Below are 26,914 nucleotides of genomic sequence, written 5' to 3' on the forward strand. Positions count from 1 at the left end.
CCTTTATAGTGGATCATTGCAATCATGATCATCTTAACAAAATTAATGTAATAAACTTTAGATATTAGTACACAACCTTTATCATGAAAGGATAAGGCTTGGATTTTTTTGAAATAGTTGAATTTAATAACGCAGTATGAGCATTACACTAAGTTAATAAATCAGTGGATTAATCAAGGGATGATTGGAAATTAATAGTCCGAGAAGATGGAGCAAGTAGTTAATCAATAAAATAAATTCACAAGCATAAATGGAGAGAAACGAAGCCAATTCCTTAGTACGGTGTTAACACAGAACAGGGTACATAAGTTATCAGGGACAGAATATCAAGCAAATACCCATCAAAATAATAATTCATATGGGAAACACCTTATCTGACACATTAGGTAGAATAAGGTACATCATAATGAAAGCAGACTTTGAGAAAGCTCAATGGACACAGAATTACTTGATAGAATACAAGTGTGATAGCCTCCATAAGGCAGGTCTAAATTTACTGACCATCAGAAAATTAAAACAAGGACCAGAAGAAAAAGGGTTAGCAGTGAACTAAAGATAAAATCAGCTCCTAGTACTAATGAGAATGGCAAGTCGGAGCGGATGATCCCTGATCAGAATTAATAAGGTTACGAGATCAAATCATGTTATTAAACACAACCAGTAAGTAGAAAAGGGTAAATTAAGACGCTTACAAAATCCCCCCCCCCCAAAGGGATGGGAACCAGGGTAAACCCTGGAAAAATATAGGAGCCTACATGGCACGTCATTCTCGTACAAAGACAGAAGCAAAACTGACAAGATGGCTTCCCCAACACAGGTCAAGGCCCCAGCCTCCTCGCTAGTAATAGAGAGCAAGGGGAGGGGAAAAGATACACAATGAGTGCAGCATAACACAGAACTACACAGACAAGGATCTGTACAGCTCTGCTAACATCTTAAGGAGGACATAGTTTAAGGAAATTCTAACTTAATGCATCATCCTTACAGCCACAACATTAAAAGAGACATGTTCAGAAACCGAGCTAAACATGTCCATTTTAATGTAGTGTTGTAGTAAAATGAATTTCTAACAACACAAAATCAATTGTATTGAATAGGTGGAATAGGAAAATAAAAAATAAAAATTTGTATCCAAAATGTCTCGAATATCGCACAACTGTTTATAACCAGGATTTTTTGAAGTTACATAATTTCTTTTTTCTATACTACCAGGAACAGAATTTAGATTGGGTATAGTTTTTTTTTCGAAAACTTTAAGGGAGATCCTACAGCTTCCAGTAACGTAATGGCGGTTGGCAAAAAAGAAAAATGGGCATTTAGAAAAACAAGATTCTCTTCTAACTTAATGCCTGATAGAATATTTTGCACTGTTTGTATTGATGCACCTTCATTAGAGTCCGCTGAATTAACAACCTCTTTGAATACTTCTATGTACTGAGCTTAATACAAAGCTCCATCCAGCCATGTTCCCCATTGTGTTAACACTGGTGCAGAAGGAAGTGGGATATTGGGTGCTGTTGATTTAAACAACTTGACTCTTGAAAGAGATTTAACAAAAATTTTCTTTGAACAGTAGGAACAATGGGAAAGAATTGTGTATTGTCTCAGCATTGCGAAAAAGAGAATGTGCCTAACAAGTTATATGAATTAAGTTAGAAGAAATGCCTTTCAGTGTTTGTCCTGATTTTACCATATAAGTTCCTGCATCGGTAACAAATAAAAGTAGTCGGTCGTATTTGATTCCAGATGGCCATAATAATTTCATTGAGTCCATCACAGACTGCGTTACAGTTACATTGTTAGTGGCCGGCAATTCACACACATTAAGAAGATATGGTATCGTCTTTTGTTCCTTATTTAAGGTGCCCACAATTACATTAGCAATAAATTGGTCCTCAGAATCAGTGGTTGCATCAATAGACAACCACACAAACTGATCTGCTAATTCAATTTGTAAATTTGACAATACGTTATTGTAACAACGTCCTACGTAAGTCTTATGCAATGTACTTGCTTCAGGCACGTGTTGTCCAGTGTATTTGGCAAGAAAATGTTTTATACAAGGGAATATCAGCAGCCAAAAATGCTTGGCACAAGTTGTTAGAAAATTAACTAATCCTACTCCCTAAATACTCTTAATAGTTGTTTTTAAACAGGCTCTTTATTTGCGAGTTTGCTAGTTAAATTCTCCTTATGTTTTGCTGTGTTTATGTGTTGAACTATTTGAAATCTTTTCTCACACCCTATAGTTTTCTCACTCGCTCCACAGAACAGTACCCTATTATCTATAGATATTAAGTCACTTGAAAACTACTCCTGTAAATTAGTTAATCTACAACTCGAAGTTGCTCTATGGGAATCAACATCTACATCATTTGATGGCCAGGTAGGCATCTATTTTTGGAAATGAGACATAGCTCTCGTAGTGCATTGGCACTGCTGGTGGCTTCAAATAACCTATGCAGTGGCCTCCACGGTATGCGCTAGCCTTGCGTCTTGGGTGGTGTGCTAAGTCCCAACTCACGAGCCTAACTTAGCACACGAGGGCGAAACGCAGGCAACCAATAATGAGTTAGCTGGAAAATTTATAATGTCCAATAACGGACCATTATATTGGTTGCTCTTATTTTCGGCATTTCAAGAACTTAACGGACACTTTATACGTGAAACATAGTTTGGTTACAACCAGTTCACAACACAGTTACACGACGCAACGGACAGCCAGTCGACAGCCAAGCACAAAACGTGAGGGTAGATGATGAAACAGGGGATTCACTGCATGACATAACTCCTCACCACGTGACAAGCTGTGTCATCATGCGCAACATTACTGCCAACATCAACCGGATGAAAAAAGCTGATTAAAGAAACGTAAAAACCATTAAACTGATTAAAATATGCCAAATATGTGCTAAAATATTAAAATATGATGCATTTATCAAAATCACGAAAATATGCAAGTTATATGCACCATAAAAGAATGTTCAAATGACTGAAAATTCCATAATTCGTGCACATAATGTATATGCATACATTTTTACCCCCTAAAAAGAAACATGACCGAGCTCAATAGCTGCAGCCGCTTAAATGCGGCCAGTATCCAGTATTCAGGAGATAGTAGGTTCGAACCCCACTGTCGACAGCCCTGAAAATGGTTTTCCATGGTTTCCCATTTTCACACCAGGTAAATGCTGGGGCTGTACTTTAATTAAGGCCACGGCCGCTTCCTTACCACTCCTAGCCCTTCCCTGTCCCATCGTCGCCATAAGACCTATCTGTGTCGGTGCGACGTAAAGCAACTAGCAAAAAAAGGAAAAAAAGAAACATGCAAATGCATGAACTTCCAAGCCCTAGTCATCAGCATAGAGTCCACGAGTGTGGTGTTAACACTTCTGTGCTGATGGTGTCGAGACAGTGGATGAACAGAAGCGGAGATAGAGCTGATTCCTGATGAACGCCAACATGAATGTGAAATGGTGCAAACATTCCAGCAGCACATTGGACAGAGCTGGTGGCATTCCGATATAGAAGCTGGATCCATCGCATATATACTTCTGGTACACCATGCAGCCTGAGTGCATGCCAAAGAAAATTACGAGGAACCCTGTCAAAGGCCTTTTCGAGATCCAAGAAAGCAATGTCGAGTGGTTTCTTCTTTTCATTATGACGTTCTATCAAAAGATGTGTTGCATGTATAGCGTCGATCGTTCTCATTCCTTTCACAAAGCCACACCGGTTTTGGGCAATGTGGACTATCTCAACAAAGCCGTGCGTCTCGGACACGCTCAAATATCTTCATTGTATGACTAAGCAGATGAGCTGGTCTTTAGTTGGAGCAGTCTGACATTTCATTTCCCTTTCCAGATGGGAATAGTAACACCGGTAAGCCATCCTCGACTGGTCCCTTTTACAAGAAGGAAGGAATTAGAGGGGACGAGAACACAAGCTCTTTGGGCAAGAAATCTATATGGAAGAACAAGTGTTACACTTAAGTGTAATATTAAACAAAAAGTTCACCTGGAAACTTCACATAGAAAGAAACATAACCCAAGCTAAGAACCTAGTGTATGCATGCAAGAGGGCAGTCGGGACAACATGGGGTCTAAAGCCGGCAGTGGTAATGTGGATGTACACAATGATTATTAGACTACTGATGACCTATGCAGCAATCATTTGGTGGATGAAAGCAAGTCAAGGAAAAGTCATCAGCAAACTAAATAGCCTTCAGAAAATGGCATAACTGGGGCAATGAAAACTATGCCGACATAAGCCTTGAATAGTATAAAGATAATTTAAAATAAAATAAGATGTACCCACCAACATTCTAAATACAAAATTTTTTTTGACTAAATTGAATTAACTAAAAGATTAATATTTTACATGTGATATTTTTGTATATATCTTTTTATATGTATGTCAACTGAAGATGATCCCTTAGGGGTCGAAACTGGTCTTGACCTAATTTACCAATTTTGAAGTAAATAAATCTGTGTATTGATAAGGTGGTGACTTTTAAATTATCTTTATACTGTGATACTAATCAATACGGAAATGAAGCTAATAGATTATAATAAGCCTTGAATACACTACTAGATCTTCCTCCATTAAGTAACTTTATAGAGGGACAGGCTAGAATGAGCTCATATAGATTGGATAAAAATGTATGCTGGAAGGCTCAAAGGCTCAATCTTGGACACTGTAAAATTAAGAGTAATAACAGGGGAAGTTTTTCACATGCCAGCTGATCATATGATTCCAAAGTATATCTTTGAGGAACCATTTGAGACACAGATAATACAAAAAGGAAGACTGGGACATTAACAGATAGAAAACTGGTAGGGAAGATATTGTGTGGTGGACAGATGGCTCAAGGACTGAGATGGGAACAGGATGAGGGATCAACAGGGAAAGACCTGAGAGATCAATCCAAGTTAGTCTAGGCAGACACACTACAGTTTTCTAAGCTGAAGTGATAGCCATCATTACATGCCTTGAGGAAAACCTGAAAATGAACTACAGAGATAAGAACTTGTTTATATTTACAGATAGCCAAGCAGCCATTACGGCACTTGAAGCTGTCCAGATTACATCCAAAATTGTTTGGTATTGTCATACACTTCTCTTGCAGCTCTCAGAGTACAGTATTGTTAAAATAATTTGGGTACCTGGGCATACAGACATAGAAGGTAATGGGAAAGCAGATAAACTGGCAAGAAAAGGGTCAGAAACACCTTTTGTGGGCCCAGAACCAGTATGTGGGATCTCTTATAGGCAAGCCCGACTTTACATAAGTAAGTGGGTACAAAAGAAACGAATGGAAAACTGGAAAAATGCTCCAGGATGCAGGCTTGCGAAAGAACTAACAAAGAGCCCAAACAAGAAGCATACTAAGAAACTGCTGGAACTCAGTAGAGAAAATATAAGATGCATAGTAGGACTGCTGACTAGACACTTGCCATCTTAAAAAGCACCTGCATAGAATTGGAGTAATAAGAGACAGCGTATGTAGGAAATGTAACGATACCGAAGAATCAGCTGAACACATACTCTCTGAATGTGAGGCACTGGAAATAATCAGAATCTCCATACTGGGACTACCTGGTGAAGAGAGAAGAAACATCCGAGAAGACCCAATAAGGAGGACCTGCCACTTTATGAAGGGAGCCGGTATAACTAGGTGGGGATGAAGGAAAACACATGCTAGCAAAAGATCTTCGAGGTCAACGCTAAAAAGGAACTTTTTAAAGGGATCCCGAAGAGAAGCCATCGTCGCATATTTTTGCGTGTGAAAATAGGCCATCCCCCATGCCTTGTATGTGTGGCAACACTGATATAGCCCCGTACAGCAGAAAATTACACAATTGCTGTCAGTAATAATAGCAACCTGTGGTGTAATTGTTCACTAGGTTCCAGGAATATAACACTAAAATTGACTTGCCCACAGACAAAAGATTCTGTATGGCATTCTCACACCTTCGGGGATGACGGAAATTCCCAGAATGGAGAGAGAACTTGAGATATCAGTGCCTTTCATTTGTCACCAGTATACGTGATAGGTCAATATGTGTTTTGTTTTTTTTCTATTTACTTTACGTCTCAGTGACACAGATACGTCTTATGGCGACGATGGGATGGGATAGGTCTAGGAATGGGAAGGAAGTGGCCATGGCCTTAGTTAAGGTACAGCCCCAGCATTTGCCTGGTGTGAAAATGGGAAACCACGGAAAACCATCTTCAGGGCTGCAGACAGTGGGATTCAAACCACTTGAATTTCACTTTGAATATATAAATATATATAATGATGTTCTTACTGCTTTGAAGCATGTTTTAGGATTTCGTCAAATATTATGTATTGTTTAAATATGACTGATGATGACCCCGAGTAGGGTTGAAATTAGTCCCATGTAATGTAAATACACGCATTGTAAATATAATTACATATTGAATAGGTGGTCATCTCAGTTCAATACGGACCAACAACATGAAATTCATAATCATGCCTATAAAATTCATTACCAGCGACGACGACAGCCACCACATCGGCTGTTGTTGAGTTGAAACGTCTGTAGTGCTTACCAGGTGTCTGTTGGTTTGCACAGATAACGACTTTGAAGTCACTTCCTGGCCACTGCTCCATCGCCACCTTGAATATGTAAATTAGCTGGTGGTTTTCATGAAGCATGTGCTGCAGGTCAGTCACAACTTCAAGTTACAGATCTTAAATAATTTAGCATTGTCCGACAGTCTCATTGTGATTATCATCCATGAAATAAATTTGAAGAAAACTGTGTTGTTGATTGGGCAGAAAGTATAATGAACCGAAGCCGTGATATATCTGTCCTTGAACAGTGAAAATGGTTGCTGTATTTCCTTCAGAAACTATTTGAACTCTCTGAACTGAGATGTTTCTCTGGTATGCAATGTCTTGAGTGGTTCTAAAGTCTCTTCCAATAAAAGAAGCTTCACTTTTCCAGCAGCACAGCACATTCCTGTACTTTCGCCTTTCCATTTAAGAGTGCCACAGAAACAGCAGGTTATGGTCATACCATCTGTCTGGAGCATTCCGTGCATATTGTACAGGATTTCATGGTCATAACGAAACCCTATGCCCATGAAAGTGTACATGTGCTCCCTTCTGTCAAGGAGCTGTGCTTGATGCTACTCTGGAGTTTGACACATTCGCTGTGAAGAATGACCTGTAGCATCAATTATGAGGTAGACATGGTGCTGGCCAGGAGTTTCAGATCTCCGCAATTCAGCCTGTCTCGAGGCCTGTCTGGAAAGGCGAACCACGTATTAGCCGGAAGTTTCAGATCCCTGCAGTTCAGTCTGTCTTGAAGCCTGACTGATGTGGCAAGCCTCGTGTTGGGCTGACTGTCTTGTGGGCCTAGCTCTAACTTTAGCTGATTTTGGCGAGAGAGTAGGATTTTCTCTCTTTGGCATGATTCCTTAAGTTAGGGTATACAGTATATTAAAGTATTTAAATATTTGGTAGTGGTGATTGCTATTTTAAAGGCAAGAACAATTTGAAGGACGAAGAAAGGAGGTCTGAAACTGAATAAGATTTGTGTGAAATCTGTCCCCTGTTAAAGATGTAAGCAACTTGAAGTCCGAACCTTTGACAAATGAAGATATCTGCAAGGAAAAGGGAAGAATTGTGAAAGGCGCGAAAATAACGGCCTCTTTTGGCCTTTAATGTTAACCTTCGACAAATGAAGGTATTACAGTTAAATTGAAATAATAAGTATAGTAGTTCAACCTATTCAATAAAAGTAAATAACAGATGTAGAGATTACATTCTTATTTAATTAAAATTGGAAATGGTACCGGTTTCGACCCCAGTCCGGGTCATCATCAGCCGATTATAACTCGAAAAACAATGCATGAGTAATGTTACGGAGTTTTGGTGGATCAGCAGAGGTGAAAGAAGGTGCGGGCTGGAATGGGTCTAACTACAAGTTCGAAAAATGAATAAAAATTTCAACAAAGGTTATATTTTCAAAACTTAACAATGGTAACATAGAATTTGAAAACTTAACAAGTCAACAACAAGCCAAAAATCAAATACAGAAAAAATACAAGTGTTAGAGGATTATTACAAGGTCTGGGCTTCGAGCCCCACAATCACAACCCTTGAGCTATTAGCCCAACTTTACCAAGGTACAAAATTGAACAAAGAGGCAGAAAACCCCGTCATGCCAAGGAGCACTTGCTCCAAATTACAATGTTAAGCCTCCTAGAGGCACACAGAAATCAAATTTAGGACAGAGCAGACCTGCTCTCAAAATTCAAGCCTATCAAAGGCCACAACGAATTTTACTTCTATCTGCCCTCAAGACACACAATGAAACAGGGGTATTTAATACCCAACCTACAAGGCCTTCGCAATGAAAATAAAACAACAGGTTAAGTTACTGGCCCAAAGTACAGGGAGGACTGGAGGCGTGAACTTGCACTCCAAATACATTTTTAAAACCTAAGTGGCTCTAGGCTGATACACAGGGGCTAGTCCCAAGCTAGGGAGGTGACCCGTATGAGAAAATTTTAATACATTAAGGAAGAGAAGAAACGGTTATGAAAACGTAGTCACCTCAATTTCAAAAATGAAGGGGAGCTCGAGAGGGTACAGCACTCTCTATCCCCGCTTTACAGTAAAAGATATTTGTAGTTTTTACATAGACAGAAGAGGAATTTACATTTAAAGTGGTAGGTTACATATTAAAAGGTTTCAAACCCTCCCCGAGAGTTAAACTGCTGAGCTAGCGAGAACTAAAGATGTTAACAGGCCATTACCTTGTTGAAGAGCTGCTGCTCGAAGAAAGAGGCGCTTCCCGCCCCCTGCTACATATCCACACACTAAGTTAGATGTTACTGAAGTGGCCCTGAGACAAGAAAATCAGCAGTTTTTATACCCTTGTGGAAAATTCGAGACCTTTCAAGAATGAATAGACACACCCCCTCAACTTTATTGGATAGCTTAGAGCTATCCATATCGAAGAAGACATACACTATTGGTCAAAACTTAATTAAATAAATTCGGGATTGGCTGAGTTCAAAACCGGCGGACAGAAAGATTAACCCGTTAAGTGGGGAGGTCATAAACGAGGACTTCCTGCATAGTGGGGAATCATTTTCAGTAAATCTTTTCTTTAAAAAAGAAAGTTTTTGCAAACCTACACCCGCTTAAATATTATATTATGTTAAAATTAGCATAAAATTATACGTTGCGGTGTAAATTGTGCTATTATTTACAATTAAAACGATTTTTCAATTCATCCAGTGTCAGTGCAAAAATTGCATATGTGCCATTTCATATTTACTTCGATTTGGAGTATTATTTGTGTTGCTTACATTAATTCAACGTTGAAATACGTAACCCACAAACAAAAAAACAAGTATCATATACTCCAAATAATACAGACACATTCACTCAAATATCACATTTTCCTGAAATAAAATAGAAAAATGTACTCACCACGTAGGCCTATAACTTGCCATTGAAGAGGGCAGCGAGTAATCCGTGAGTTCATTCATCACAATTTTGTCACCACATTACACAAAATTACACTACACTGTTCAACACTATTTACACTCAATAGCTATAACAAATGACTGGAGAGAAAATTGAAAAGAACTATTTCAGGATGGTGACTGATAGTTGCCGGCACGCAGAATGTACAGCGGTCACAGAGTGTAGACTACGATCTTCTCAGATTCCCCGAGTATGGAACCTGAGACTCGCTGGCATATTTGCAATACTCATACTTCAACTGTATGGTATAGCCTGAAGCAAGGGGAGGGACACAAAGCGACATTGCATACTGCACAACAATACTGAGTGTCCCGCTGCTGGCCTTTCGCCACGCAAACAACGCATCTCTTATTTGCGTGCAGTCTTGATTTTGAGGCTGGATTGAAATCTGGAAAATGCCTTCCCGAGAATCGAGTTGACAAGTCAACGGGTGCGGGTCTCACTGATCGAATTGGCAAGGCTGCGTTAGGGGTAGCGTTAGCATACTATTGAAATAGTTTCTGAACAATTTGAATACGAAACTCCAGTTGAGTGAATTTACCGCCGTGTTTCTTGTATATCACAAAAGCATTGAACACTGTTATATCCAGTAGGTGTCTAAAAATCTTGTGGTAATATTTCTTCATTCTTTTTCTCGCCATACTGTATGGCACGATACATTGGTCCGATAAGTCCACCCCTCCCATTGAGTCATTGTACTCAATACATACGACCGGCTTCTCTTTGGTTTCTCCTTTCTTGTTTAGAACAGTTCCGCGTCATGAATACTACTCCGCATGCAGACTTCTCTCTTGTCTTTCCACTTCAAGGCCATGAGTTTGTTTTTATAGGCAAAAGCCACCTCCCCTTTTTTCAGCTTTTTCCCCATGACGTCCTTCGGAAGATTTTTTCTGTTAGATTTTACAGTACCGACAGCGTCTATCTGAAACTCATTGAGCTGATCGAAGAGTTCCAGGCTACTGTAATAATTGTCTAGAGCTATGAGATATCCCTTATTTAGAAGAGGTTCGGCTAGAGCAAACACTACTTTCGAGGGCTTGGTATACTGAGAAATATTTACCCCACAAACCTCATTTACTAGCTCAGTTTCCTTGCCTGTGTACCACAGGATATTCCACACATATCCTGTTTTAGCTTCACACAGTTTAAAAGATTCCACCCCGAAACGAGCTTTCTTCTTCGGAATGTACATTTTCCACCCCAAGCGACCTTTCCAAAGGAGTAAACTTTCGTCAATTGATAGACGATCATGTGGTAAATAGGACATTTTAAATTTTGATACAAGAATGTCTAGAACTGGCTTCACTTTGTAGAGTTTTGGGGATACTTGCCAATTGTAAGCCTCATTATCTGAGAAATGTAAAAATTTCAGTAGAAGGAAAAAACGTTTCTCGGACATGGTCTCATAAAAGACGGGCGTAGCAAACAATCTATTACGTGAAAAATAATGAGATAGCTTCGGCTTTTGAATTATACCCTGAAGAAGAAAGATCCCAAATAAAAGTTTTATTTCTTCCTTGTTAGTAGGAACCCAATCCCTCTCCCTGCTTCTCCTTTTCATTTTAGCTGTTCCTATACTAGCTTGTATTGACTGCTGAGCGTACAGATTAGTTTGCTCTGCAATAAGATCGCACAGTTCGTCAATGAAATGCTCAAATATTTCGTCCGGTTCTTTTTTTATTTAAAAGTTCGCCCTGAATTCCACTTTGATATGTAGCTGGAAATCGGGCTCTCCTACATCCCCTTACATCCCAATCACTAGGCGGAGTAGGAGGCAAATCGCTCTCACTTTCTGACTCGCTACTCTCATCGGAGCTCGAACTCGACACCTGTCCACGGCATCTAGGCAACAGGCCTACTCCGATGGAAGCACTCGTGCTTGGAGCATCTAATAGCAGGATAGTTTCACCATTACTATCTAAACTAGAATCACTGCAACTATCTTCCTCACTGAGCTCGAGAATATCCCGTATATCATCACTCGGAAGATCTACAATTCTTTTGGACATGTTGACTACAAATATGAAACGCTACATGTAGAATTAAAACAATAAATCACAAGATAAATGTGTATACCAACAAAACACCTTATGAGAGCTGAAAACATTCACACCGAGACACGAAATACTACGCTCCTCGCGGCACACAGACTGAGCTTCTTGCCAAGCGCCACATAGGTTGTTCTTGTGCTACGCAGCTATGTAGCAGATAATAAGGGGATTCCTAGACGAGAACTGCTTAGATACACGAAGGTGAAAAAAATTCTGTCAGATGGCAGCACCTCTCGGAACATACGGAGAAAGTTTCAAACCTACCGCTTGTTTCGTAACGGAGATAAAAAATAAAAACTTTCCGCGCTTCACATGACGCGCGCCCACCATCAGGCTCACTCCAGCCGCGTCACCTGAAGCGAGCCCCACTCTACGGGTTAATATTGCCAACCCAAAAAATAAAAGAACAAAATGTAGTAAAGACAAAACTTAAGAATACAAAATTTCTTCAAGAAAGTTCATTCCTTCGCACCAGAGTGCGTAATCATAGTTTTTAGTAGAGACATCTGGTAGAGAACGTCCACACTTCTTGATCAGTTACAAACAAAAACACTTCAAAATTCACACAGAGCCATCTTCGGAGAAACTGTTGAGTTAATACAGTCTTTTATAGTTCAGGCTTTCTCCTGTAGAGGAGTTTCGACTGGCGCAATATTTGAACTAGCGGCGTGGAGGTGTACCGCCCGGTAGAAGTAAGAAAGAAGTTAACGGTCAATTCCACACAATATCAGTTGAAGAGGCGATATAAAAATGACGGGGGTAGGCACTGTAAAATTCAGACGAAGCGGAATGTAAGTCACTTAAAAGAAGTAATGCGTAATCTTCCGAGCATCAGCACGGCACACGCAATGTTTGGCACTATCTCACAATGTTCACGAAAAGCAGAGAACAGTTAAATGAGCCAGACTGCATACACCGTCAGGCACAAAGTCACAACACAGTCCAAATATGAAGATCTAAAGTCATGAAGAAGCCGAAGACGAGCAGTTCAACCGAAGTAACTTGCAAGCCCCAGAAGATCGGCGCCAAGTGCTGTAGTTTCATACGCTGACGGAGATTGAAGGATAGATTAATGATCAAGTATTTGCTTAGTTCACGAAAATGTACCTATATACGTAATTATGATCTTGAAGATTTTTAGAACAGTTGACGTGAAAAAACAATAGTGAATAGAAAAAATGGTAAAAAGCGCAATACGGGAAACAAATGAAAATGTATATGCACAGTGCGTTATTTCTTGAATATAAAAAATTCAGGCCGTGATTGAAGTAGTCAAAGTTGGCGGACGCAAGGGATGAGTTTAAATTTGAAAGTGAGGGCCCAAAATGAAGGTGGCAATGTAGTTTGTTCGTTTGGTTTTTTTCTTTAAGGGGTGAAAAGGAAAATAGGATAAATTAATAAAGAAAGAAGGTTAGTGGATAAGAAAAGATTAAAAGGGTTTAAAGTTGAAAGGTGGTGAGAAAGGATAAGATAGGGATGAAGGAGGGGTAGTTTAGGGTGGGTTACTGGAGGTACAAAATGTGGGTAGGAACTTTGTAAGGCATGGAAAATTGAATTCAGGTTTTGAAATTTAGAATTTTTGAGAAGAAGAATTAGGAAGTCAAATAGGATGTTGGGTTTTTCAGAAATGTCGCTTAAGTTGAAATTGGGGTTGAAGTATTGGTCAAGGTGAATAAAACAATTTTCAGTAGTGTTTAAGAGGGGGCCTTTGTTAATAATTTTAAGTATTTTCATGTCTTTTTCAATATAGGTGAAATTGTGCTTGGAGTCATGTATGTGTTGTCCTATGGCGGAGAATCTGTTGTATCGCCTCTTCAACTGATATTGTGTGGACTTGACCGTTAACTTCTTTCTTACTTATGCATTGTTTTTCGAGTTATAATTGGCTTATGATGACCCAGACTGGGGTTGAAACCGGTACCATTTCCATTTTTAATTAAATAAGAATGTAATCTCGACATCTCTTATTTACTTGTATTGAATAGGTTGAACTACCATACTTATTATTTCAATTTAACTGTGATACTTTTCAATACGGAACAATGCAATATTTATCTTTAAATGAAGGTATTGGCAAAGAAAAGGGAAGACCCGTGAAGGGTGGGAAAATTAATGCCTCTTTAAGCCTTGAATGCTCTATTACAGTTGGGGTCAAAAAAAAGTTGTTGGAGAAGGGAGGTCACACAGGAGGATTAGGCTACAGGAGCAGCCTGGCACAAGTGGCACTAATCCCGGACTTAGCTGGGGGCCTGTGGTCATCGCACCACATTTCACAATAAAGCATTAGAGGAGATTTGACTATAAATACTAACAGAAGATTGTAAAGAATATAATAATAAAAATAATTGAATAAGAGATTTGAATTCTGCAAAATGAAATCTGAAATCTATACCTACTAAATATGAATACTAAATATTAAAAAGGTAGTAGTATCATCATCATCAGTTTTCCCTTCCAAGTGAGCCGGGTAGGGTGTATAAAGGTAGAAACACGGAATATAAATGTAGGTACCTAAATTTGAATAATAATCATCATTTCCCAACTCCAATTTTCCCGCATGTGAGCGCTTGCCATCTTCTGTCTTCATACATCTTCTGTTCCAGTACATCCTCCCATTTGTGTCCTCTCTCCTCCACATCTGATCTTACAGTCTCTGTCCAGCATTTTCTTGGCCTTCCCTGTGGTCTTCTGCCTATGAGATTGAGGTCAAAATATTTTCTGCCAGGTCTTTCCCTGTTCATTCTCATTATGTGCCCATACCACTGAAGTCTGTTTCTTTATAACACTGGTAGAAGGAACCTCTATACCAGCTACTTTCCTATTCACTTAATTTCAAGAACTGGACAAAAATCCAAAGAAAAGCAACTCGGTTTGTTTTGGTTGATTACCGACAAAAGAGAAGGGTTATAAAAATGTTGCAAAGTTTGGGCTGGGAAGACTTGCGAGAAAGAAAACGAGCTGCTTGATTAAGTGTTAGGCTCTATGCTTTGCAAGTTGACTATTCTCATTTGAAAAAACCTGTGCTGAAGATCAAATGAAAGTAAAAATAAATTTATTATTCCACCTATTCAATACTCAACTAGCTTATAAAATTAGGATGTCATCTAACAGTTATTCACATTCAATTAAAACTATTACAATTTTCTTGTGTAAACGTCGAAAATGGCTGGTCTAAGAATAACAGTTATTCACATTCGAAACTATTATAGTATAAAAGTTTGTTGTTTACTTAAAATGTTTTACTCAAATCTTGAAGAGAAATTGTCACTTGTTATAAACTTGAAAAAATGACTATATTACACTCTCAAAACATTTTATGAGATCAGGCTAAAGAACTATTGTGTTAGTCGTCTTACTATCAGCAGCTCATGTTGTACCGTTTCTTATTATAGGTATTGATTGTTACACCCTTGAATTGACATATGTTGAAAACTTGTTGTAATCCCACTTTACAGTTCTCTAGTTCAGGAATTAAAATCCGTGTGTATGAATAAGGCCTAGGTCAAAAGGTGCATTCATACTTAATGTTGACAGTTGAACTATGATTTCAGCAAACTAAGAGTGTGCTTGCTGACATATCCCTTCGACTCCTGCCTGTGTATCTGTTAGTGTTCACAGCTGTTTAACGACTGCCTATCCTTCTATCAATGCAACACAAGGAGTGCTAGTGGAACGACATTCTAAGGGTAGAAACACGGGATATAAATGTAGATATCTGCAAAGAAAAGAACTGTAAATGTCGGGAAAATGAAATCCTCCTCCAGCCTGAAATGTGAACCTTCGAAAAATGGTCTCACAGCTGGAGACTGTAAAGAATGTAGTAATAATAATAATAATAATAATAATAATAATAATAATAATAATAATAATAACAACTTAGCTCTCCCAACATTACAACTGTAGCCTCCAAACGCTTTCCACAGAATGGCATGGTAATTATTCTGCTGGCCTGTCAGCAAATGATGGATGAGTTAAGACGAGTGCTCTGAGCAGGGCCTGTGAATCCTACTTCATGCAAAATCAGCAGGCTGTTCATTAGTGGAGGCAGCCACAGCCAAACACCAAAGGATGCAGAATTTTCTCTGAAACCGTTAGTTATGAAGGAAATACATACGGCATTTTCTTGACCGTTAGTTATGAAGACAATGCATGTGACATTTTCTTGTAGAAAATTAATTTCAAGGCTTCATGTTGCACTTCATTTTTCAGTAGCCCCAACAGTTTACCCATTATTTTAGTTGATGTAGGGCAACAATTGACCAAATTTGGGGCATTCCCCTGTAAAATTCCCCACTAGTTCAAAACTGTGATATATTTCAAAAGCCTTCCATGTGCAACTCAGGACTCTAGCTATGTCCTTACCAAATTTTGCTTCGGTTGATCGAGTAGCCTTCGAGCCTGTCTGGAACAAACACAGACACACCATCTAATTTTTATAAATACAGTAAGCTGTGCGGTTAAGGGCGCAGCTGTGAGCTTGCATCTGGGAGATAGTCGGTTCGAACCCCACTTTTGGCAGCCCTGAAGTTGGTTTTCCATGCTTCCCCATTTTCACACCATGAAAATGCTGAGGCTGTACCTTAATTAAGGCCACTGCCGCCTCCTTCCCTCTCCTAGGCCTTTCCCATCCCATCGTCGCCCTAAGACCCATCTGTGTCGGTGTGATGTAAAGCAAATTGTAAATACAGTAATACCTCGTTAACACAAATTCCATGGGACCGAAAAATGTAGATTTTGTGTTAAATGAATACCCAAATTTTAGAGTTTAGATGTTGTTGTTTGGGTCATCAGTCATTAGACTGGTTTGATGCCGGCCTTCATGCCACCCTATCCTGTGCTAAACTTTTCATTTCTATGTAAGTATTGCATCCTACATTTGCTCTAATCTGCTTGTCATATTCATACCCTGGTCTACCCCTAGAATTCTTACCACCTACACTTCCTTCAAAAACCAACTGAACAAGTCCAGGTTGTCTTAAGATGTGCCCTATCATTCTATCTCTTCTTCTCGTCAAATTTAGCCAATCATAGTCTATCAGCTTCATTTCCGTATTGATTGGTACTCTGATATAAAGAAAGTCTAAAGTCTCCACCTTATCAATACATTAGTTTATTTACTCTAAATTAGTAAATTGGTCAATACCGGTTTCAATCCCTTGGGGATCATCTTCAGTTGACACACAAAAAATAGCATGTTCAAAAACTAAGATGTACCCACTAGTACTTTAACGACATAACTTTCAACACTTGATTTAATTGAAATAGTCACAAAATGTAACCTTTCATATGTGATGTTTTTATAAATTTCTTTTTTTGTGTGTCAACTGAAGATGATCCCCAAGGGATTGAAACCGGTATTGACCAATTTACTAATTTAGAGTAAATAAACTAATGTATTGATAAGGTGGAGACTTTAGACTTTATATCAGAGTACCAATCAATACGGAAACGAAGCTGATAGACTATGATAGAACAGCCAACCAGGCAAAAAGCAGCATATAGATACCAAAATCTAAAAATCAAAATTACTAACGTCATCAAAAATATCACATTCTTAAAACAATGTCTACAAAATGATTTAACTCCAAAATTTCTTAGGAAATACAATAACAAACATAGGAACACCAACCAAACCCGGAACATACAGAAAAAGACAAACCGAATATGGCTCAAAGAGGAGATCAAATTCATGCACAGAAAGAAACACCTCAATATACAAATGTATGAAACATACCTGAAAGCCTCATGCGACCTACCACACACATATTGGAGCAACTTCCAACAAATAACCAATGAAAAAATAGCCAATATAGCTATACAGAAACAAAACACCCTAAATAAAAAACTCAATGCATTAAAACAATCTCAAGCTCACCATACATGCAATTACATACACAATAGACATCTGACTACACCTACTGAAAACAACCAACATGCATTTCACCCACCGGTCTAAAATCTAACTAATATAGAGCTTAATGAAGCAGAATCTACTATACTGAGCAAGGGACCCAAACACAATTGGAAAAATGACTCAGTATTTGAAAACATTACTACTATCATCACCGAAACTGAAAATGCCATAAACAAAATACCTCAGGAAAAGCAAAATGAAATCAGATATGAAATCAAAAAAACACTACCACAATATATTAACAAAATCAATCAAAAAATCAACCAACAAGACACCATAAACCACAAACAAATTAAAGAACTTAAAAACAAAATCAAACAAAACAACTTAATAGTAACTAAAGCAGACAAGGGAAACACAACAGTTATCATAAATAAAGATGAATATATAACAAAAACAAAAACTTGCTTCCAAGATGAAACTTTCCAAATCAAGGCCAAAGATCCTACTAATAGCATTCAAAAGAATTTAAAAACTTTACTAAAAAACACTAACTTCCTTTTAAATGAACAAGAAACCACAAAATTGATCACAATGAACCCAGGAATACCTACTGCCAAAGCATACCCTAAAATCCATAAAGACAACATTGCTACGAGACCAATAATAAACTATAGACCAAGCCCCACGTATAAACTATCACAATTCATTCAAAAATTTCTCAAAAAACATCATTTTCCAGGCAAAGAAAACCATTAAAAACTCAATAGAATTTTGTAACATCACCAAAAATATAAAAATAGAACATTACCATAAAATAGCTACATATGACATAACAAACATGTATCCTAACATACCTACACAAAAAGCCATAACAATCATCGAATCCAATCTCAATAACCATAGCAAACTGAGCAAGTTAGAAATAGATGAATTTATAAAACTATTACACTTTGCCATCAACAACAATTACTTTAAATTCCATGATACCATATACCACCAAAAAGGATTACCCATGGGATCACCAATATCAGGTATAATAGCTAAAATATATATAGACCACCTCGAACATCAAGAAATCCAAAAATTGAATAACATTATTTTTTGGTGCAGATTTGTTGACAATGTATTTATTATAATAGACAACAGGCATACCAATGAAAATATAATCCTAGAACAACTAAATGAAATAGATCCTCGCATAAAATTCACAATGGAAACCGAAAACAACACTATAAACTACTCTTAGATATATCCATAACCAGACACAACAACCATTTAACATACAGCATATACAGGAAACCTACCCATACATCGAACACAATAAAAATAGATTCCACCCACCCACATACTCACAAGAAAGCCGCATACTATAGCATGATATACAGAGCATACAACATTCCACTCACGAAAAAAGATCTAAACAAAGAATTGAACCTAATTCACGAAATAGCCAAACAGAACGGATATAAAAGAGAAATGATAAACCAGATCATCAGCAAAATAAAAAAACAATCAAAAACTAAATTACAGTAACTAGAACCATCAAAGACAAAAAAGATTACGCAACTTTCACCTACAACAACAACAACCATATACACTCTATAACGAACATCTTTAAAAAACAAGGCTTAAAAATAGCCTACAAAACCACACGTAACAATACCAACATACTATATAACTCCAAATCAGTCAACAACATAAATAAATACAACCATTCAGGAGTCTACCGCTTGAAATGTAATGACTGCAGAGCCAGCTATGTAGGACTTACCGGGAGAAGTTTTTCAATACGATACAATGAACACGTAAATGCTGTCAAGCATAGACACTTTTCAGCAATGGGACAACACATTAATGATCAAGAACATAAATTTACAAGTATCAATAATGACATGCAAATTCTCAACACCAGCCCAAAAAGCCCCTTGCTCAGTATGCTAGAAGAATTTTACATAAACCTAGACCAATACACAAACCCAAACTTCAACTTAAATGAAAATACTGACAAAAATAATGTTCTTTTTAACACAGTCATTCCCCTCCTAAAAGATCATTCTTCTTCTTCTTCTTCTTTTATGACCACATAGGATCACTTTAGTCAGTCCGTTGTTCAGGTCTCTTTGAAGGGATTGTTCGGGCTTTGCGGTCCTCCCAGTACTTCTTCAGACGCTCCGATCTTCGTGCCCTTTCCTCAGTTGAAAATGTGCGTGTTGTTGGTTTGTTTTGTGTAAGGGTAAAGCGGAGGTTTGTATTCTTGAGTTTTGTATTCAATTTTATCTTATTTTTGGTGTCTTCTGTTGTAAGGCCTATTTCCTTCAGATCCTCTCTTACTTCTCTGATCCATTTACATCCTGTTGTGGTATTTTTTGAGACGAGATTGTGTTGTACTAGTTGTTTCAGAAGTCTCGAGTCCTGCATCCTCATGATATGTCCAAAGAATCCCAGTCTCCTCTTACGCATAGTATCTGTAATGGGTTCTAGCTCTTTGTACACGACTTTGTTAGGTATTAACCGCCACTGTCCATCTTTCTGATATTTTTTGTTGATACAGGTTCTTCCAATCCTCCTTTCAATTTTCTGAAGTCTGTCAGTCTTTGATTGTTTATTCAGGTAAAAGAGTGTTTCTGCTGCATATGTAGCTTCCGGTTTTATAACTGTGTTGTAGTGTTTTATTTTTGTATTTATTGATAGACATTTCTTTTTGTAGATATCCCATGTTAATTTTTGTGCTTTAGCTAATCTATTTGTTCTTACTTGGATTGAGATTTTTTCATTTAAGTTATGTGTTATTACTTCTCCAAGATATTTAAACTGAGTTACTATTTTGATTTTATTACCATTTATGGTGACTTCTTTTAGCTGTGTTGGTTTTTGGGGCATAATTTCTGTTTTTTCAAATGATATTTTGAGGCCAATTTTATTTGCAATGTTTTGAAGTTCTGATATCTGGGTTTTTGCTTCTTTTATGTCCACTGCTAGTAATGCTAAATCGTCAGCAAAACCCAGGCAATTTGTTTTGATTTTTCGGCCAATCTTTATTTTGGGGGGACATTTTCTAAACCATTCCCTCATTACCATTTCTAGAGCACAGTTAAATAATAGTGGTGAGAGCCCATCTCCCTGCCGTAGTCCAGTTTTAATTTCAAATGTCTCTGATGTTTCACCCCTAAACTTCACTTTTGACTTGGTATTGGTGAGAGTCAATTTTATCATGTTTATTAATTTGGGGTGTAGTCCAAGGTGTCTTAAAATTTTAAACAGAGATTCTCTATGGATGCAATCATAAGCTTTCTTGAAATCTACAAATGTTATCACCATATCTCTGTTTCTTCTCCTGTTATAGTCCATTATCAACTTAAGACTCATGATCTGATCAGGACAGCTCCTCCAGGGTCTGAAACCTCCTTGATATTCTCCTAGTTCTTTCTCAAGTTGTAAACTTATCCTATTAAGGATGATTATTGAAAATATTTTGTATGTTATATCTAGGAGAGAGATTCCCCTGTAGTTATTAGGGTCGGTTTTGTCCCCTTTTTTGTGCAGAGGATGAATGAGGGCTGTTGTCCAGTGTTCTGGTAGTTCTTCTTTAATCCAGATAGAGACAAGTTGTTGATGGAGGGCAACTTTTGCTGAGTTTCCTGCATATTTCCAGATTTCCGCAAAGGTCTGATCTTCTCCTGGCGCTTTGTAGTTTTTTAATTTATTCAGAGCCTGGTATACTTCCTTTATTGTGGGGGGATTGATGTTTTCTGGTGATGTTTTTATCGGGGTGTTGGTGTCCAAATGAAGGAGTTCTGTAGGTTCCTCACAATTTAAAAGCTTGTTGAAATGTTTAGCCAGAATTTCTGCATTGTCTTTATTGTTATGGGCCAGCTTACCATCTTCATCCTTCATCAGTAGGGTCGGGGGTTCATATTTTTGGAGCTGCTTTCTGAAGGTTTTGTAGTAGTCCCTTGATTTAGTTTTACTGAACTGTTCTTCAATTAACTGCAGGGTGTCCTTATGATGTTGTCTTTTTATTCTTCTTAAGACTTGGGTAGTTTCTTTTCTCTGTTTTACTAGCTTTTGATAGGATATTTCTGTCTTTTGGGACTGATGTAATAGCCATGCCTGATGTCTTTTCTCCACTGTTTCATCACATTCACTGTTCCACCATTGGTGTTTTTTACGTGGTTTAATTGGAGCTAGGTCTTCTGCAGTTTGTTTAAGGTTGTGTACTAAGTCTTCAAGTTTGTCTGTGATTTTTATTTTTTCAGTTGCTTTCTGGTAATTTTTGTTGTTGATTAGCTGGGTAGGATCTATTTTTCTTTTAGTTTTAAGGGCTTGCTTTTGTTGTCTCCTCTGGGGAGTGAGTTTAATTTTAATTTTAACTACGTAGTGATCTGAACCTGTGTCTATTCCTCGGAGGACTTTGACGTTATAGATCTCTTTGTGGTGGTATTTGTCCATGCAGACGTGGTCCAGTTGCCATTCTCCTTTAGTGTAGTCAGGGTGTTTCCATGTTTTGAGTTTTTGAGGTTTCCTCTTAAAACATGTAGATTTTGAGATTAAATTATGGTTTCTACACAGGTCAACTAGTCTCTCTCCATTTTTGTTTTCTTGTGTGCTGGCCATTTTCCGATGATGTCACGGTATTTTCTTTCTCTGCCTAGTTGAGCGTTGAAGTCGCCTATTAATAATTTTATATGGTGTTTGGGGATGTTATCTATGGTCTGGTCCAATAGGTCCCAAAATTCTCCTGTTTCCTCCTGGTCTTTTGAGGAGTTGTTTTTATCATTAGTGGGAGCATGGGCATTTATTATAGTATAGATTTTATTAGATGCCTTTAAGGTGAGCGTTGAGAGTCGTGGAGACTGTGATCTGAATTCTTGAACTGAGTTTATTATTTTAAGGCTGACCAAAAATCCTGTTCCAAATTGTGGTACATTCTTCATCACTCTCTTCCCGGGTATACCTTTATAAAGTCTGTACCCTTGAGATTCCAAGGCATCCTGGTCAGTGTTTCTAATTTCCTGTAATCCCATGATAAGAATTTTGTGTTGGTCCATTATGTCGGTGATCACTTTTGGTTTACCGGTTTGCATGAGTGAGTTTATGTTGTGTGTAGAGAAGTATGTTATCTGCTTTGGTTTGATTCTTGATTTTGTCTCATTCGTGTATGTAGTACTGGGGTATTTCCGTGCCTCCGACTTCACGGTATCTTTCAGGTGGCAGCCCACCGTATCCGAATGCTGCCTTCTCTGAACTCTTGGTTCAGCCGGTGGAGTATTCCTTAAAAGACCTTCCATGGTTGACTGTCAAGGTGTCACCTGTGTGGGACTAGGTCCCGAATTACAACTCTGGATGTGATCCAGTGAGGTGATAATGAGGCCGCTCCTCTGGAGTACAGACGCCTTGTGCAGCCGCCCCTAACCTGGAGAACAGATGCTGCATAATGGATTCCAGTGGTATTTCCTCCACTGTGGGGACCATCACCCCACCCAAAGGGGCTCATTCGCCCGAAGCCGTTGGCCCCCTTAGGGAGTCAGGTTATTTCCCGCCGCCCAACACTCGGCGTTGCCAATTTTACAGCTGGGTGCCAGACCAGCAAACCCTCCTCCTTTCTCATTCCGGACTTGGGACCGGACAATGGCGGAGTTAAAAGATCATTATTTAAAAAGAATCAACAAACAACAACCTACACATACAAATGAACCGCTCAAAGATCTCCCCTCCTCCAACCCCGCTTCCGTCACAAACGCTCCACCCATCCCTCCACACCTCCCCTCCGCCGCCACTAACTACAGTCCCAGGATAACACGCAACAGATCTCGACAGGCAGCCACGCAAAGCATACAGTCTCAACATTCAACATAAGTAACACAACATATAACTTATCTTCTACACCTTTATTATACACCAACTTACACACCTACTATTTCTGCTTGCAGACAATTAATCCTACAACACACAGAAGCCTTCATGCCATTACCATAAAGTGCAAATTTAAATTCCATCAAGACGCACGGCACCTCAAATGAGCTTCATTTTGCAACAGTCACCATTCAACCAGCAACGACACATTAACAATTTCCTAATGACATCCATAGACTAAGATACTTCACCAAAAGCAGCAGTTAACAAATTGCAACAAATTCAACAATAATATAAATCTAACACAACACGCATATGTTATGCACTCCACCAGTTGAAAGTGAAAAACAAACAGTAAAAAGAGGAATTGGTCCCATTCCATTAGATTATACTTTAAACATTTTCAGTTGGCTGCTATGTCAGATCGTAATATTACATATGTATTACAGATGGTAACAACCCACAGTACTACTTTTTAGAAATGTAAACCCCATTTTATACATGATAAAACAAACATATGAGGTATCACATATCAATACTTTAGAAATGAAGGATCCATTTTAATAAGGTATCACATAATAGTACTTTTAGTAATGAAGGATATATTTTTAATTAACCCTTTAATTAAGCTTTTCCTATGTGTACTCCAATGGACTTTTTAAAAAAGTGGAATACCCCAAATATTAATACAAGTGAAATTACGTCTTATTGACATCACAATAACCAATACGCTGTGATATACCTCTACAACAAAATACTTTTAAGACTCTATAATGGACTCATTATCACTAATGTGTATGAGTTAAAAAACTTATTCCACATTTTGTAATACAAGTGTAGTATGATCCAAAAGACTCTAACAACAAGTACTTTTTAAACAAATGATGTATATTTTTTACCATTTTAGTAGATATTGTTAATGTTTTAATCATATGAATCAATCATATTGAGTGTAATATTATCAATACCAGATGTGAATAAGTGTAGAACCCATTACATGTACAAAAAGCTTAGACACAGTGAGCCAATATACCTCATACAATAGCATGTTCAAAAACTAAGATGTACCCACTAGTACTTTAACGACATAACTTTCAACACTTGATTTAATTGAAATAGTCACCAAATGTAACCTTTCATATGTGATGTTTTTATAAATTTCTTTTTTTGTGTGTCAACTGAAGATGATCCCCAAGGGATTGAAACTGCTATTGACCAATTTACTAATTTAGAGTAAATAAACTAATGTATTGATAAGGTGGAGACTTTAGACTTTCTTTATATCAAATTTAGCAAAATCGATCTCCTCTCACCAATTCGATTCAGTATCTCTTCATTCGTGATTCGATCTATCCATCTCACCTTCAACATTCTTCTGTAACACCACATTTCAAAAGCTTCTATTCTCTTTCTTTCTGAGCTAGTTATCGTCCATGTTTCACTTCCATACAATGCCACGCTCCACACGAAAGTCTTCAAAAACATCTTTCTGATTCCGATATCAATGTTTGAAGACAGCAAATTTCTTTTCTTAAGAAAGCTCTTCCTTGCTTGTGCTAGTCTGAATTTTATGTCCTGCTTACTTCTGCCATCGTTAGTTATTTTACCACCCAAGTAACAATATTCATCTACTTCCTTTAAGACTTCCTTTCCTAATCTAATGTTTCCTACACTTCCTGCCTTAATTCGACTGCACTCCATTACTCTTGTTTTGGACTTATTTTCATCTTGTACTCCTTACCCAAGACTTCATCCATACCATTCAGCAACTTCTCGAGATCTTCTGCAGTCTCAGATAAAATAACAATATCAACGGCAAATCTCAAAGTTTTGATTTCCTCTCCTTGGACTGTGATTCCCGTTCCAAATTTCTCTTTGATTTCCTTAACTGCCTGTTCTATGTAAACATTAAAAAGGAGAGGGGAGAAACTGCAGCCTTGCCTCACTACTTTCAGGATTGCTGCTTCTTTTTCAAAGCCCTCGATTCTTATCACTGCAGACTGATTTTTATACAGATTGTAGACAGATCTTCGTTCTCGGTATCTGATCCCTATCATCTTCAAAATCATAAATAGCTTGGTCCAATCAACATTATCGAATGCCTTTTCTAGATCTACAAATGCCATGTACGTGGGCTTGTCCTTCTTGATTCTATCCTCTAAGATCAGACGTAAAGTCAGGATTGCTTCACGTGTTCCTACATTTCTTCTGAAGCCAAATTGATCTTCTCCCAACTCAGCTTCAACTTGTTTTTCCATTCTTCTGTAAATAATACGTGTTAAAATTTTGCAGGCATGAGATACTAAACGAATGGTGCGGTAGTTTTCACACCTGTCAGCACCAGCTTTCTTGGGAATAGGTATAACAACATTCTGCCGAAAAAAAAATCGGATGGGACTTCTCCTGTCTCATACATCTTGCACACTAAATGAAATAACCTTGCCATGCTGGTTTCTCCTAAGGCAGTCAGTAATTCAGAGAGAATGTCATCAATTCCAGGTGCCTTGTTCCTATTTAGGTCACTCACAGCTCTGTCAAACTCTGACCTCAAAATTGGGTCTAAAATTGAGTCTCCCATTTCATCAGCATCAACAGCCTCTTCATGTTCCAGAACCAAATTATCAACATCTTTACCTTGATACAACTGTTGGATATGCTCCTGCCATTTGTCTGCTTTGTCTTCTTTCCCTCGAAGTGGCTTTCCATCTGAGCTCTTAATATTCATACACCTAGATTTCCTTTCTCCAAAGGTTTCCTTGATTTTCCTGTATGCAGCATCTACCTTTCCCAGGACCATACAGCCTTCGACATCCTTGCACTTCTCCTTCAGCCATTCTTCCTTAGCTACCTTGCACTTTCTATCCACTTGATTCTTTAATCGCCTGTATTCTTTTCTGCCCTCTTCATTTCTAGCATTCTTGTATTTTCGTCGTTCATCAATCAGGTCTAGTATCTCCTGAGTTATCCAGTGATTCTTAGTTGATCTTTTTTTCCTTCCTAACATTTCTTCAGCAGCCCTACCGACTTCATTTGTCATGACTCTCCACTCTTCCTCTATAGTGTTTCCTTCAGCCTTTTCATTTAGTCCTTGTGCAACACGTTCCTTGAAACAATCCCTCACACTCTTTTCTTTCAACTTGTCTAGATCCCATCTTTTTTCATTCTTTCCTTTCTTCAATTTCTTCAACTTCAAATGGCATTTCATGACCAACAAGTTGTGGTCAGAGTCCACGTCTGCTCGTGGGAAGTTTTGCAATCCAACACCTGGTTTCTGAATCTCTGCCTAATCATAATGAAGTCTTATTTGATACCTTCCAGTGTCTCCAGGTCTCGTCCACGTATACAGCCGTCGTTTGTGGTGTTTGAACCACGTATTGGCAAGGACTAAATTATGATCAGTGCAGAATTCAACCAGCCGACTTCCTCTTTCGTTCCTTTGTCCCAATCCAAATTCTCCTACTGTACTTCCTTCTCTTCCTTGGCCTACCACTGCATTCCAGTCTCCCATCACAATTAGATTCTCAGCACCTTTTACATATTGTATTAAATCTTCTATCTCCTCATATATTCTTTCGATTTCTTCATCATCCGCTGAACTAGCAGGCATATAAACCTGCACTA

The 26,914-nt window shown here is 38.2% G+C and overlaps 1 protein-coding gene across 1 annotated transcript in view; it reads left to right on the forward strand.

Moving 5' to 3' along the window:
* ergic53 (protein ERGIC-53) overlaps positions 1–26,914 on the forward strand; it is a 202,836-nt gene that overhangs the window by 55,413 nt on the left and 120,509 nt on the right. The gene's annotated exons all lie outside the window — the stretch shown is intronic.

The sequence above is a fragment of the Anabrus simplex genome, chromosome 5, assembly GCF_040414725.1.
Source record: "Anabrus simplex isolate iqAnaSimp1 chromosome 5, ASM4041472v1, whole genome shotgun sequence".
In the NCBI taxonomy this organism is placed as follows: Eukaryota; Metazoa; Arthropoda; class Insecta; order Orthoptera; family Tettigoniidae; genus Anabrus; species Anabrus simplex.